The sequence below is a fragment of the Cryptomeria japonica genome, chromosome 3 (assembly GCF_030272615.1).
Source record: "Cryptomeria japonica chromosome 3, Sugi_1.0, whole genome shotgun sequence".
Lineage (NCBI taxonomy): Eukaryota > Viridiplantae > Streptophyta > Pinopsida > Cupressales > Cupressaceae > Cryptomeria > Cryptomeria japonica.
Genome location: NC_081407.1, coordinates 625361613 through 625376918, shown reverse-complemented (window position 1 = coordinate 625376918; position 15306 = coordinate 625361613).

Sequence of the window (15306 nt, the reverse complement as noted above, 5' to 3'; positions counted from 1 at the left end):
GTTTATCTTTGTGGTTGCATTGTTGCTTATTATTATATGCTTTTATGTTTACCGATTGTTGAGTTGTTGTATTAATAAGGTTAAAATTATCCATTCCCGTAGAGCACTGATTCACCTCCCCTCTCAATGTTCTTGAATTCCGTGTTTGGGAGAGTGGTCTCTTGCATGTGTTGGACCTAGGTTATGAGCACTAGATCTCTAGGAAGAGGGTCTAGACCTATGGAACCACATGAAGAGTTTATTGTTTAATTTGCAAGTGATAACATTATTAATAACTGATTAGTGGGTTGGGTAATTAGGAATTCACCTAATTAAGATTAAGAATATGATGTTGTATGCCTCAATTGGACGGACCCATGGAGATGGTTTTGGGATACTATATTGGGAAGACCGTTGGAGTGGTATACCCGATCTCCCTTGAGTGACTCCAAGGTGGAGATAGATTCCACATGAGGTTAGCATGTGATGACACTCTACCCCACATGTGTCCATTATTTATAAGCCTTGATTTTTTGAATTATGTCTCTGGAGGTTGATTGCTTTGATTTAGCTGTGTGATGTATTTTGATGTTGTATTCCTATGTTGGAGACTATGGTGTCATGTTGTATCCTTTGGTTGTTAGGTGTCAACTTAGGTCTTGAGTGTGAGTAGGAACCTTATGTCATCTCCTAGCACAGAGGGTGGTTCCTACTTGGTTCCACATGGTCGGGTGGTTTGATGCCTTCTACCATTGGGATATTCTTCTTGGATGTTAGCATGTGCGGATTAGATTCTTGGCTTCATGTGATTATTCTTTGGAGCTAATTTATATGTACATGGAAAAGAAGACATTATATCATGATGCTTTATATTTGTATTTGGAGCTGATTTATATGTACGGAGTGTGAGTAGGAACCTTATGTCATCTCCTAGCACGGAGGGTGGTTCCTACTTGGTTCCACGTGGTCGGGTGGTTCGATGCCTTCTACCATTGGGATATTCTTCTTGGATGTTAGCATGTGTGGATTAGATTCTTGGCTTCATGTGATTATTCTTTGGAGCTGATTTATATGTACATGGAAAAGAAGACATTATATCATGATGCTTTATATTTTTAAAGGGGATTGTGTATCCTCTAATGATTGTTGATGTAATTGAAAAAGAGACTTGATGTAGTAGTAGAATTATGGTATATTCATTGTTGTATTGGATACTCATTTATGTAATGTTAGAACCAATCTTATCAGAAAAATCTCTGGCATCCTCTTTCAAAGATTAAACAAAAAACTTCATGAGAATATCTTCTTGACTCGTCTCAAAATCTCCCATCAAATCAGAAAAATCTTGCAAATGTTGACGTGCTGATTATGATCCTTTCCCAGTGAACTCTAGTAAATATTTCCTAACCTTAGTAGGAACGGGGTTTTGGAAACCTTGAATATCATTAAAACTAAATGGCTTATATCTTTCCATAGAGAAAAGTCTGTTGTGATTTGACAAAGGTTGCATACTTACATTTGATATTTCATAGGGATGTATAGGATAACAATACATCTTATCACTCACTTCCCTACTTATTTCCTTTATCACAATCTTAAAATATTACAATGCATATCTCAAAACATACTTCATCTAACTCAATACAGAATCTGAAAATTGTATCCACAGAAGTATGTAAAATAGTCACTACTATTCCCTTTCTTAGTGCTTTACTCACTTAATCAGGAAACATTTTCTACCATGATTTTCATGAAAACAAATTTGACTTATTGAAAATCAAAATACCCGCAAATGTTGTAATGACTGGAAATTAACCTTCTGTCTTGCAACAATGATAGATCTAAAACTATCTTCATGTTTTAATTAGGTTCTTTTGTAGAGTCACCTCCTGTTTGTAGAGAACACATAATTGAACAACTGGAATTTCTTCATAGGTCAAATTTGTTCAAAAACCAGCACTGCAACACCTCCTTATCATCATATGGCATCATATGAACTCCATCCTCACCTTGTTAGGGTACTTCATCACGAGAGCTCAAATCTGCTTCATCTCTTCTGCAAATTCTCAAATTCTTCTTTAGTCCTTCCTCAAATAATGCACACTGGTACATGGATCTCAGAGTCACACTCACAACTTGTGAGGTATTGAAATAATAGTGAAATACGGAGAAAATCTAGGCAAAAAATACATTGAAAGACAAAATACAACAGATTCTCAGGCAACATTCATGAGAATTGACTCAAACTGACAAGCGGCAGATTTAACAAGCTCATGAATTTATAAGGTAAAATATTTGGGTCCTATGATGTGGGAGAAAAGCTCAACCATCAAATCACAAAAAGACATGCAAAACTTTTATGCAATATCCCAAGCAGAGTCGTCATTTTGTTGGTTCCCATAAATGGGTTTACACTGCAACAAGGCAGAAACCAAGTTGATTCTTCAAATAACTATGGAAAAGCCAACTCCAACCTATTAAGACCCTCACAAACTTGGATCAACTGACAAGGATTCTGCAAATCCTTCTATGCTTTGGGCTTTGTAAAACTCAAGATGGTGGTCTCTTTAGTGAATTTCATGATCTCTGCAACACACTCAAAGATTCACTAAAACAAAGCAGATGATCTCAAATACGAGGCTCAACAAAGAGGGAGAATGTTAAAGGATGGTTATTCCTCAGTGATCCTCAACCACTTGGAGCAATGAGACAGGTAGAACACACAATAATAGACATAAAATGAAAAATATTTTGATAATCAACCAATTTATAGCAAGGATAGATGAATGGAGCACAAAACTGATTGTAAAGACTCAAACAATCTAATGCACGGTGCCTTATCCATTGGTGAGTCAAATTCATGAAATATAAGATGAATTACAACAGAAATATTCTGATAGAATTTTGATCTAAGATAATATTGCCTTATAATACATCTCGACTATGACCCAAGCCAAAAACTACTTATCAAAATCCTCGCACAAGCCCTACTACTCTACAATTTTTCTTAAGCATTTAATCGACCCCTTGGATCAAAACATAAACACGAATCACATACATCATAACAATATGTTGGCATTGTGTTGTCATTGATGTCAACCGATATAGGCAAGATACCGATATAAGAGATGTATGTGTTGCACTCTCATGAATACATAGAGAATGAGATATCTTTGATATCACCTTGTGTTGTAGTGCACTGGTAAGGTAAGGGAGAGAAATTCATTCAGTAGAATCACCTTTGGAGTCAACAGTATACAAGTCAGTGTTTGGCTTGTGTGGAAGAGATGGGCAGGTTACCGGTACAGTTTGTCATCGATAAAGAGAATATGTCAATTGGTAAGTGATGTGTTGACATGAAGAAGAAAAATCAACCAAGTGAGTGGTTGTCAACCAGAAAGCTTATGACAAGTGTAGAAGAAGGATGTATAGGTTACCAGTATGTTGTGTGGATGCAAAAAAATAGGACTCCCACTAGATAAGAGATCCAATCACCAAGTGATGAGTGATGGGTTTGTCACTTTGACAAACCAGTTGAGATATGATCTAAACTGGTGAGGAAGAAGGCAAGGCTGAGAAGCTACAGACAGAGGACATAGGCTAGATTAAACATAAAGTCAGTTGAAGGGTGATGACATGGTGTTATCAAGGTATTTACTAGTAAGTATGTTCACAGGTAATACAACAATGTGCAGATGCAGAAGACTCCCATCTGATGATGGTGTGCATAAGGTAGGTTATCAAGAGTACTAACCAGTTGAGTATGACACTAACAGATCAAAAAAGTGCAGACATGATGGTTAACCACTAAAGTGTGACATATTGGCAGGGTTAGTGAATTGGTAGAAAAGAAGGATTGGTTGAGTGTTTGGTCAATGATCCTATCTGAAACTGACACAGAGGTCCAAGATAAGGTGGATGTCAACAAAGATGTCATGTGGAGTCAAGGTGGAAGACATGCATGCAGCGGTAGATGGAGTGTACACCAACAAGGTTGTTGTAGAGTTGGTCGATATTAATTTTAGACCCCGTAAATCATGGGACGTTGCAGAGGTGCGCGACTAGAGGAAGGTCGAACAGAGGTGATCGATGGGATGCATCGATCAATGTAGAGTGTCCATGTGAAGTTTGAGGTTGGCGATGCTACGTGCAGAACCATTTATGGTGATTGATCTTGTGTCTCACTGAATGACTGTTCGTGTTTGCTAATTTTAGCAAATGTGCCTTGGAAGGAGGAAGATATTGTAGGTAATGCGTAATTTCTTGTAGGCTGTCTATCTTCATGTAGGATGAGATCATATCAGATCTGATATGCCTTGCGATCAGTGGATGAAACCCTAATGGTGTCAAGTTCAAACTCATGTCTTGGCAGGAAAATCTAGCTATATGTATGCGAGCCAAAGATATTGGTTGGGCTACTAAATGAGAGAGTGTTCTTGCTATAGAAGAGAGAAAATTAGTCAAGTGCTCATCAAGAATCAAAGGAGAGATTGAGTGTGAGAGAGTATCAGGCTAAAAGGATCAACCAGAAATAATGAGGCAACTAATAGTCTGCAAATGAGTCTGTAAGAGAAGTATATCGATGGTGACCAAACTAGCAGTGAAGAGTGCAAAGTAGGCAAGTAGAGAACCGACATAAGATAGTACCAGTGGAGAGAAACAGAGTAGTTGAGAGAAGAGAGAACCAATAGAGAGTAGAACTGACAGACAGAGAGCTGGCAGTGAACTGGATAGAAGATCTAGCAAAGAGATTTGCAGAAGTGTTACAAAATTCATTTGTAACAAGGTTATTAATTTGTAAATGATTATGTTTTGTATTCACTGAGTTGTAGCTTGGTGCAGGGGTTGTAGCTCCTTAGGTTGGTTCCCTAAAATTATAGGTTGATGCTCCTTGCGTTGGTTCCCTAAATCAGGGGTTGGTGCTCCTTTGGTTGGTGTCCTAAACATTGTAACCAGGGATTCATTGTGAGGCTGGATTGGAGCAGTAGTCTCCAACAACATTTATCATCGAGGTTTTTCCCATCTTGGGTTTTCCTCGTATATGTTGTTGTTATGTGATGTCTCCTTTGTGTGTGATTGTGTTTGTGTTGATCTCCCCTCTAACCAATAAGTCTGCATTGAGTTAGATCTGATAACAGGTATACACACATAGGTTAGTTAAAGGGAAAAGTTTGAGAACCACTAATTCGCCCCCCTCTCAGTGGTGCATTGTGTCTAACAATTGGTATCAGAGCCCTAGGTTCACAGTCAAACGATATTTCTCCATCTTGGGTAGATTCTAGCTTAAGGACACAATGGTTTGTTTAGTATCAATCCCTACTCCAATTTTGGATGGTTGTAACTATTCCATTTGGAGTTGTAGAGTGGAAGTTCACTTATCCTCTCTAGGGTATGATGTTTGGATGTCTGTTGTAAATGGCTACCCTAGTAAAGTCAGTCCTACCACCGATTCAGATGCAGAAAGAAGAAACCAATGCAATGAAGGCTATACTCTGTGGGATAATAGATGATGTCTCATGTCAGGTGGACAGATGCAGATCTGCAAAAATCTTATGGGATAGATTGAAAAATATCTATGGAAATGAAACTACTACTACAGAACCATCTTGTGAAGATAGAATGAGAAATGCATCCCATGTATCTGCAGATGATGAAGGCGGATTTGCTAGTAGTTGCAGCAATGATGATGAAGTAACCCACCTCTTCATGGCTCAAGAATCAGAAGATGAGAGGCACACATCTGAGAATGATCATGCAGATCACTCCTACCAGCAAGATGTGTTTGGTAGTGATATTGAAGGTGAAGAAGAAGAGGAAGCAAAAGATGATCTTGAAGGAGAGCTTGTAAGTGCACTTGAATAACTCTGTAGAGTAAGAAAGGAATACAAGCTTTTCAAGAATGCTACTATAGTGGAGCAGAACGGGTTGATGAAATGCCTTGAAGAATCAGAGAAATGTATCTCAGAGTTGAAGACTCAAGAAGAAGACACCAAGGAGTGTCGGTGTAAAGATCTAGCATCTGAGCTAGAGGTAACATATAAAGAATATCAACAGTTGCTTGGAGAAATGGAGGTTCTTCGAAATGACCTTGAGAAATGCCAGGGTGAGATCAAGGTAAGAATCTGGTTTGATAGCAGCAGTGATGCCTTGGATAAAATGTTGAAAAAGAAAAAGCATGCCATGGTTACTAAAGTTTTAGGAAGTGGTGCCAGTGAATGCTCCACCAGCGAGAATGTCCCCCACAATGACATTTTGTTTGTCTCCTCAAATGGAGAAAACAAGGGACAAACCTTCACAGTTAGAAATGTTCCCAAAAAGAAGGTTGACCTAACCACAACCGGTGAAGACTTGAAGACAAGAATGAAGACCGATGATACAAGAAGGAGGAATAATGTTGATCCCAAAGGAAAAGGGAAGATGGGAGAAGACAACTTCATCGGAAGCAAAAAAATGAGAAGACAACAAAGAGGATCTCCTACTAGTAGAGGACAAATAAATTCTACCACCCACATGTCAAGATAGGTGTGGAATATGAAAGGACCAGATGGAGGAAACACAAAGTATGGACAACCCAGGATCCATCCTAAGAGAAGCAGAAATAGAGATGTCAGACCAGTAAGATGTCCTCATGCATGGCAGAATAAATTTGTAATTCATATGCCATCCTTTACTAGTTATTGCTTTGCATGTAATGGTCATGGCCACAGAGCAGAAGAATGTAGAAAGAGATCTAGAAGGAATAAGCTAGGATCTCATAGATATCATGCATATGAGAAAAATGTATCCAGGAGCAGATACATGCATATCCCCTCTCCCAATTATGCAAATAATGTTTGTGATAATTGCAATGGAATTGGCCATAGAGAGTTTGAATGCAGGAAGAGGAACTTGCAGACATATGGAGGTCGGTATAGAAACTATACTCAACATAGAAATGGATACATAGCGTATGGAAGACTGAGACCTACATGGAACCAAATGAGAAATGTCCCTACGGGATCAAGAGACTCACCAGCTTTGATTACCAGCCATAGCAACATGACCAAAAGAAGATGGTCAAACCAGTATGTTAAGAGATTCCCCAATCATGAAGTTGGGATGGATGTTGTTTGCTACTATAGCACTACTTCTGGTTGTGATGCAAAGCCTGGAAACGAAAAGACCCATCATCAAAAGAAGGTAAGACCTGCTCCCATGATTGAAAATGGGAAGAAGAATGGGAAGAAGGTATGCTCAGACCTGTGGAGCCAGGTGAAGTTGGTACCTAGCTTGTACCTACAATTCTCGCATCACCGAACCACGCGTACACATATATATATCTACAAACACGATAATCATGCCAGTGAAGGGGAATCATGACTTTTTGTGTCTCACCGAAGTGAGTGATGGAAAATCATCTCCTCGCACCCCATACAAACTCCACATAAACATGAAGACAGATACATAGTGCAACTCATACATAAAGTAAATGTGTTAGTTCATGGTCAGTAACATATAAATAAAATTACATTTCATCATCTATGAAATACAATGCATAAGCAGAATTAACATCTAAGCATTCATAAGAAATAGTGCCTAATGAACATCTACTTCTCAATAAGCAATAATGCATAATCATATTCACCAAATCACACTCCAAAGCATAATACATGGATAAAAACATCACAATCATAATGTATCAACCATCTACGTAAGCCACTGAAAAAGTCAATCATGGTCAACTACGTCAAAAAGAGTCTAATTAGGGAAGGGGTATTACAGAAGTCACAAACAATTGTTATAATTATTTATAAGGTTGGTGTCTTCTATTCTAAGAGATTGGGAGGTTGGTGCCTATGAAGATTGTAAGAGTTTTCCAATATAAGAACTATTTTGCCACATGGTTTTCTCCTACAAGGTTTTCCATGTAAATTGTATGTGCATCTTGTCTTTTGGTTATTATTTTGTGATTGTTAAATTTTATAAATTATAAATGATGATCTTATATTGATTAACCCCCTATCTCAATATAAGTGTGTGTGTGATTCTTCAGTTGATTCATTCACAACTTCCAATGATTTTGTTCAATAGGGCATCATAGTCTTCTGAATACAACTCCTTGGGATGAGTATTTTATCGATCCATCAACTTTGTTTCATTAGTCCCTTCTTCTATATTTTAAGGACATGATTGAGAAAATTTATACCCTCTTGGATGATAATTTCATTACAGTATTTACCTATTTGTCTTTGATTTCTATTCTACATTACCTTCTGCATGGTTCTAGATTGTCACTTTGTTTATTTAGGCTAGGACTCTTGGTTTGATTGTGGCTACTTTTAGCACTAGAATAGTGACATCTAAGTAGCTTCAAACATGTTGAGCTTTATTCGATCACATTCCTTTAGAAAAATGAAAATTTATCTTGTATACACCTTTTTTTTTTCTTCAAAGGGGGATAAATTATTTTTATGAAAATAATGGATCGCCTTCAATATTTATAGTGAACCATTAGTCATCAATATAGCGGGCCACTTCTTCTTTAATGGCGTTGTTGGAAACCCTCCCAAATTTTACATTTCATGCTTGCAAGTGTTGCCTTAGGTCATTGTTTTTGGTACGGGGGCTTCACTTAGTAAACCTGGGTTATAGCACGTGTGTTCATGAAATACTAAAGAATCCCCCTATTTCAAAAAATGTTGCCCTAAATACCTTTTTTGTCACCCCCTCCCAATACACAGCTCGGATTAAAACCCCCTTTTTTCACCAAAAATTGTAGTTTTTCATAGCTTAAATTAAAAACCCCCTATTTTCACCAGGTAGGCAATATATTGTTAAAGAATTTTGGGATATTAAACCCCCTAATATGAATGCACGTGATATAATATTACCTAACTAGTGAAGCCCCTATGGTTTTTGGTCAATTAATGAACAAACAAGAAATCATAACTAGGCCACCTTAGTAAAGTCATGTTTAATGTTATGATTTACACCCATTTGAATCTTTGTGTTGTATTGATATTTTGAAAACTTCAATTTTTGAGGAGGCTTTTTCTTAATTTTCCTCTTTTGGAAGAGGTACGAAATTTCCCTGCAACTTTGCATTTTTTGTAAATTACATTATAACTTGTACTTTCTACCCTCCTATGAATGTTTATATCTCACGTGTAACTTTGTAACTCTTGCAACTTACTTGCCAACATCTACTGCTTACCCCCTTGTGAAAATGTAGGCTCTCCGTGCAATATTCTAACTCTTGGAAATATCTTCCCAACTTTAACTTTTTTGAGAGCTAGTCTCGGTAGACTTTTCATCCCTTCCAGTGAAATACATCCTTACTTCATTCCTTAGTCATTCTAAAATGAAAAGTCCCCATGGTATTTTACTCATTCCCAAAAGTAAACATTGCATGCCAAGTTTCTACTTTTGCCAGTTTACAATATGCACTTCTCAATGTCCTATGTAATTTACATACCCTAATTGATATTCTACCTCATAGTTCTAAAATTTGAACATGGCTTCTCATATACTCCCTTCCCAATATATATTCCACATCCCAATATGTCATTAATGACCTAAAATGAATGTGATATAGGTGAATTTCGATATTAATCTAGGTACTCTTGGACCCTAAGAAAGGATGTGGATTTATATGCAAGGCCATGTATTCCTAACGAAATGGGCATGGATGAATTGAATGTGGCTATGGAATGTCTTCACAAGTCAAAAAATGGGTACTTGGTGTCTTGTTTGAGCATGGATATGATATTTTATTTTTCTTGAGGTACTCAATAAATTGGCAAGATATTTATTCTATAGATGGTTGTACTTGCAACTTGCATGCATTGACTGTAGGTGATCCCTACAATCCCACCCAAGAAATTTAATGTAGTGTAAATGAAAAGCAATATATAAGATGTAATATTGATTAGATACCATCCTTGGGCAATTTAGAAATTTTGTCATTTTGGAAAAGTGAATTTTGAAGTTTATTTTAGTTATTTGTTTGTTTGTTTATTATGCTTGTGGTTACTAGTCTATTGCAAAGAAAGTTACCTTTCATTGGAGTTGGGAATTAACGTACATGATTTGAGAGTGGCTAAAATAGTTGTTAATGGATTTCATGTTAAATATTGAGGAGATTGGCTCAACAAGATATTGTAAACTAGTTTGAGAGAACCTACAAGATGCGTCCAAGTTACTAAACCGTAATAAATTATAATAGATAATATATATTATATAATATTTGAATTCATAATATATATATATATATATTAGAATGTTTATTATAAAAATACAAATTTATTTAGAATATTTTAAAATAATAGAATATAATAGTTTCTATTTTTTAGAAACTTAATCAATTTCTTTTTTAAGATATTCTTCATAAGATTGTGTTAAATTGAAACGTCTCATAATTGAAATGATATAATATAATTGTTTCTAATTTTTAAAATAGTTTCTATTTTCTTAATCAATTTTATTTTTTATAAGGTTGTCTTAAATATAAATTTAGAAACTTGTTATAGTATATATTTATATGATATTTAAGATATTGACATGTGTTTATAATAAATTAGTAATTATTAATTGATTATCATCTTTAGAATCTTTTTAAAATATAATACAATCGTAAACAAAGATTTTTTAGTGTGAATTTAGAAATTTATATAATAAATTAGGAAAAAGTACAAGTAAAAATTAGTAATTAATTAGGATCAATAAATTAGTAATTATTAATTGATTATCAGCTTTAGAATCTTTTAAAAATATGATATAATCGTAAATTAGGAAAAAGTACAAATAAAAATTAGTAATTACTTAGGATCAATAAATTAGTAATTATTAATTGATTATCACCTTTAGAATCTTTTAAAAATATGATATAATCGTAAACAAAGATTTTTGAGTGTGAATTTAGAAATTTATATAGTAAATTAGGAAAAAGTACAAGTAATTTTTATTTTTTTAATAAAATGGTTGGAAAAATTCGGGGATACTTTTTTTGACAATTAATTTTATTTTTTAAACGTCAAATGAAAGGTATTTAAATGACCAAACTGTCATAAATTCAAAACAGGGAAATACAAATAAACCCAAGCAATTAGAGTTGTATAAGAACAGAAAAAATCAATTATTTAATAGATAATTTATATAATGAAATCTGATGTATAAGAACAAAAAAAAACAATAATTTAATAGATAATTTATATAATGAAATCTAAACAGCAACTAAAACCCTCTGTCTAGATAAAGAAATAAAATAGCTAGATAAAATCACTACCTAGGGTAAATAATTTTGAAAATTAATTGAATTTGAATAATTCAATAATATGCATCCCAGAATTTGAAAACAATGATTCAAAAACAAATTCCAAAGAGATTTTCTATTCATCCATGTTTCACAGCCCATTCCCTTGCTTCCAAAAATTGGGGAAAAATTCTGGAATAACCCCCATAACCCAATTTCTCAAACTAAGAATTCTTTCAACATGACACGAAAAGAAGAAACAATTTCAGTTAGTCACACACATTCTCAGATATGAAAACAGAATGAACCAAACAAAATTTTAATAATCCAACCTTACATTGCTTTCCTCGAAGAAAAATTGGAGGAGAGCACCCAAGAACTTCCAACAAAACCCCCATTCCATCAGAGAGAGAGGAAATTTTTTTCCAGAATGAAAAAGAACTCCCTTTTGGAAAATTTTCCCAAAAATAAAGGAATTTTCACCCCCAAAAATATCTTTTAGGTCACAATACTTTATTTATGAAAAATTTTACTTTCAATAAAATTCAAATTAACTTTCTTTCTCAAATTTAAAATCTTCAAATTTTTAAATTTAAAAAAATTAATCACATAAAAAGCCATCACGATTTTTAATTTTTTTCAAGTTAAAAAATAACTTTTTCTCAAATGGACAAGGCACAATTAAAGTTCCACTAATAAAATAAATAAAACAATCAATTTAACTAAACAACTAAGAATGATTGATTTATTTGTTTAACCATAAAAAGATGCCTATAATACTTTATTCTTAATTTAATTATAAAAGCAATATACATTAATTATTAATAACCATAAGGTATTAATAATTAATTTCACATTAACTAACACTAGAAGAGAATTAAAAAAGTCACAAAATGCATAACACACAAAACTCAACTAAACAAAATAAAGACATGACTCACATACCAACGTCGGAAAGGTGACCTACTTGGCGATCCGACAGGGTTGACAAATGAATGACAACACTCACCATCGAGCAAGGCTAGGGATGACATTAGGGCCTTAAGGCTATCTCCTCCACTTCCATTCGGTTAATTAGGTACGCTCAGATGTGTGGAGCCAGGTGGAGTCAGTACCTTGTACTTGAAATTCCTACATCATCGAACCACGCATACACATATATATCTACAAACACAATAATCACACCGGTGAAGGGGAATCATGACTTTTCGTGTCTCACTGAAGTGAGTGACGGAAAATCATCTCCTCGCACCCCATACAAACTCCACACAAACATGAAGACAGATACATAGTGCAACTCGTATATAAAGTAAATGTGTTAGTCTATGGTCAATAACATATAAATAAAATTACATTTCATCATCTATGAAATACAATGCATAAGCAGAATTAACATCTAAGCATTCATAAGAAATAGTTCCTAATGAACATCTACTCAATAAGCAATAATGCATAATCATATTCACCAAATCACACTCCAAAGCATAAGACCTGGATAAAAACATCACAATCATAATGTATCAACCATCTACGTAAGCCACTGAAAAAGTCAACCATGGTCAACTACGTGTCAAAAAGAGTCTGATTAGGGAAGCGGTATTACCGAAGTCACAAACAATTGTTATAATGTGTTTATAAGGTTGGTGTCTGCTATTCCAAGAGATTGGGAGGTTGGTGCCTACGAAGATTGTAAGAGTTTTCCAATATAAGCACTATTTCGAAGCACAAAGGATCTCATCCCATTATCAATTTAGGCATTGTTACTATAGGCATATCATTTGAGCATTATTGTTATAGGCAATTGCATCTTAGATTTAGTTTAATTTGATCATTTTCTACCATAATTGTTGAATCATGTAGCTTAATCAATCTTTTTTATAGCTTAATTGCGTCATCATCGTAGCTTAATCATGCATATCATTAGCTTAATTAGTCTCTTGGATCACTCTAGCATAATCAATCTCATCTTTGCATATCATTGTCTTTTTAAATCCTCCATCTAGGTGTAGTCAAGTCATTGGGATTGCTTATCCAGATCTGAGAGCAAATCCATACTTGTATCTCTTAGGAGGCGATAGGTTGCTTTGTCATGGTTCATCTTTATTTGATTTTAATTTGCTAACCATGCTTGTAATAATCTATTGAGTGTTTGTGTTGCAACTGCGGATATCACACTTCACAGGAACGACAAATATCATTAGAGTATTTTGTAATTATTAAGTTATATTGTAGCATAATTGAATTTGTTATCATGCAAGCTTTAATAAATGAGAAAGTGTTATTGTTTTTTGTGATATCTTTGTTTTGTGTGTGTTTTTAATGTTAGGCTACATGGCTAGATAGTTCATTGGACCCTCTAATCATGACTGCAATGACTAGTATCAAAGAGTAAGTTTGAATCCTAAGAGGGAGAGCTAATTGGAGAAGCATTTTAAAATGAAGTTGGTACATAAGCCATGATGGTAGATTGTTAAAAAACGGAGTAAACTATGCTTCCATGATTTATAGGAATTAAATAAGGCATCTTCTAGCAAGAGTGTTGAGTATAAAATTCTTGGAAGCTTACCAGTTATAAGTAGATCACTAAGTTGTGGTAGTCCACAAGAGGCTCATAAACAAAGTGTAGATTATAGGCAGTTTGTAAGAAGGATTATGGGTAGATTATTGACCTAAAGTGGTTTTCACCAAGTCAACATGATGTTGAACAAAGGGCAAGGTATTATTAATGGTGATGGTAGAATGGAGATGTATAAAATGTTGAAGTCTATACAAAACTAGCTAGATGCATTTGAGGAAGACCACCAAAGGAACCTATCATGACCCTTTACAACATGTCCCTAAAATTCAAAATTTTGGGGACCCTAGCATTGTTGTAGGAGTTCATTACTTTAATAGAATCTAGAGTTTTCACTTTACATTTCATTTTTATTTATTTATTTTAAAGTGAATTATCAAACACAAATGCTTGAGAGACCTATGTGGTCCTTTTATTTTCATTTTGTTAATTTTATTAGGTTTGATTTTGGTAATTGTAAACATTTTATATTCTTTGGAGTCCTTTTGCAAATTGCAATGATTCTATGAAGTCTAGAATAGTGATATACAAACACTAACAATTCTCCAAAATGATTGTGAACCAATTTTCAAACCTAAACTAACCCATATCATTCATCATTTCTCAATGTTTCACTTTACAATTCACTCTAGGTCGCCAACGACTTCATTCTCTTCATGATTCCAAACTATTTGACTAGCTTTCTTTGTAGATTCCAAATTTTCTCAAATTTGATTGTCGCTTTTCTTTTGAGAAACTTAGGGTTATTACATAGCTAAAAAATTTGATATTCCTTTGTTTAATTTGATCTTTTCTTCTAAATTTTTGTTTTGATCAAGTAAATCAAGGTGTTTAGGGATCATTTATATTTAGATTGTAGGACAAATAGTTAAATCAGATATTCAAACTTTTGAGGGGTTCATTTTTTTCAAAAGATCACACCTAAAATTCTCTGTGTTCAAAAAAATCAATAGAATCTTTACCTTCAAACACTTTTGCAACCCCATGAAATCATAAGTTGCACCTTTAAGATCCATTAAAATTTTAAAAAAATCCTTTTCAGTAAAACTTACAAAATGTAAACCAACCCCACATGCTAACTCGCAAGTGAGGGAGAAGAAATAGTTAACCAAACATTAAAAATAAAATTAGAGCTTGTTCTAAATGGCATGTTGGCACCAATCACCCAAAATACAGGTTGCAAACCAACACCGCATGTCAAAGTTGGGGGTAGCCAAATAATACAAAATAAATTTTAACCTTTGCAATGGGCATGGCAACACTAATTGCCCGAACATACGACTTGCATATTGCAGATGACACCAAGTGTCGACATGCAAGTGGAACAAGCAAACAAATAATATAGAGAAAACAAAATTAAGTTATGCAAAAGACAAGTTGGCCTTGCAAGTCAATATACAAGTAACTTTATTTTGCAAAATTTGTAAATTGCAACCCAAACCCACAAGTTGAAATGTAGTCAAGAATATCAAAAGATTATGCAGTTCGTTTTTTTTGGCTTGTTGTAGTGCAAATCAACAAC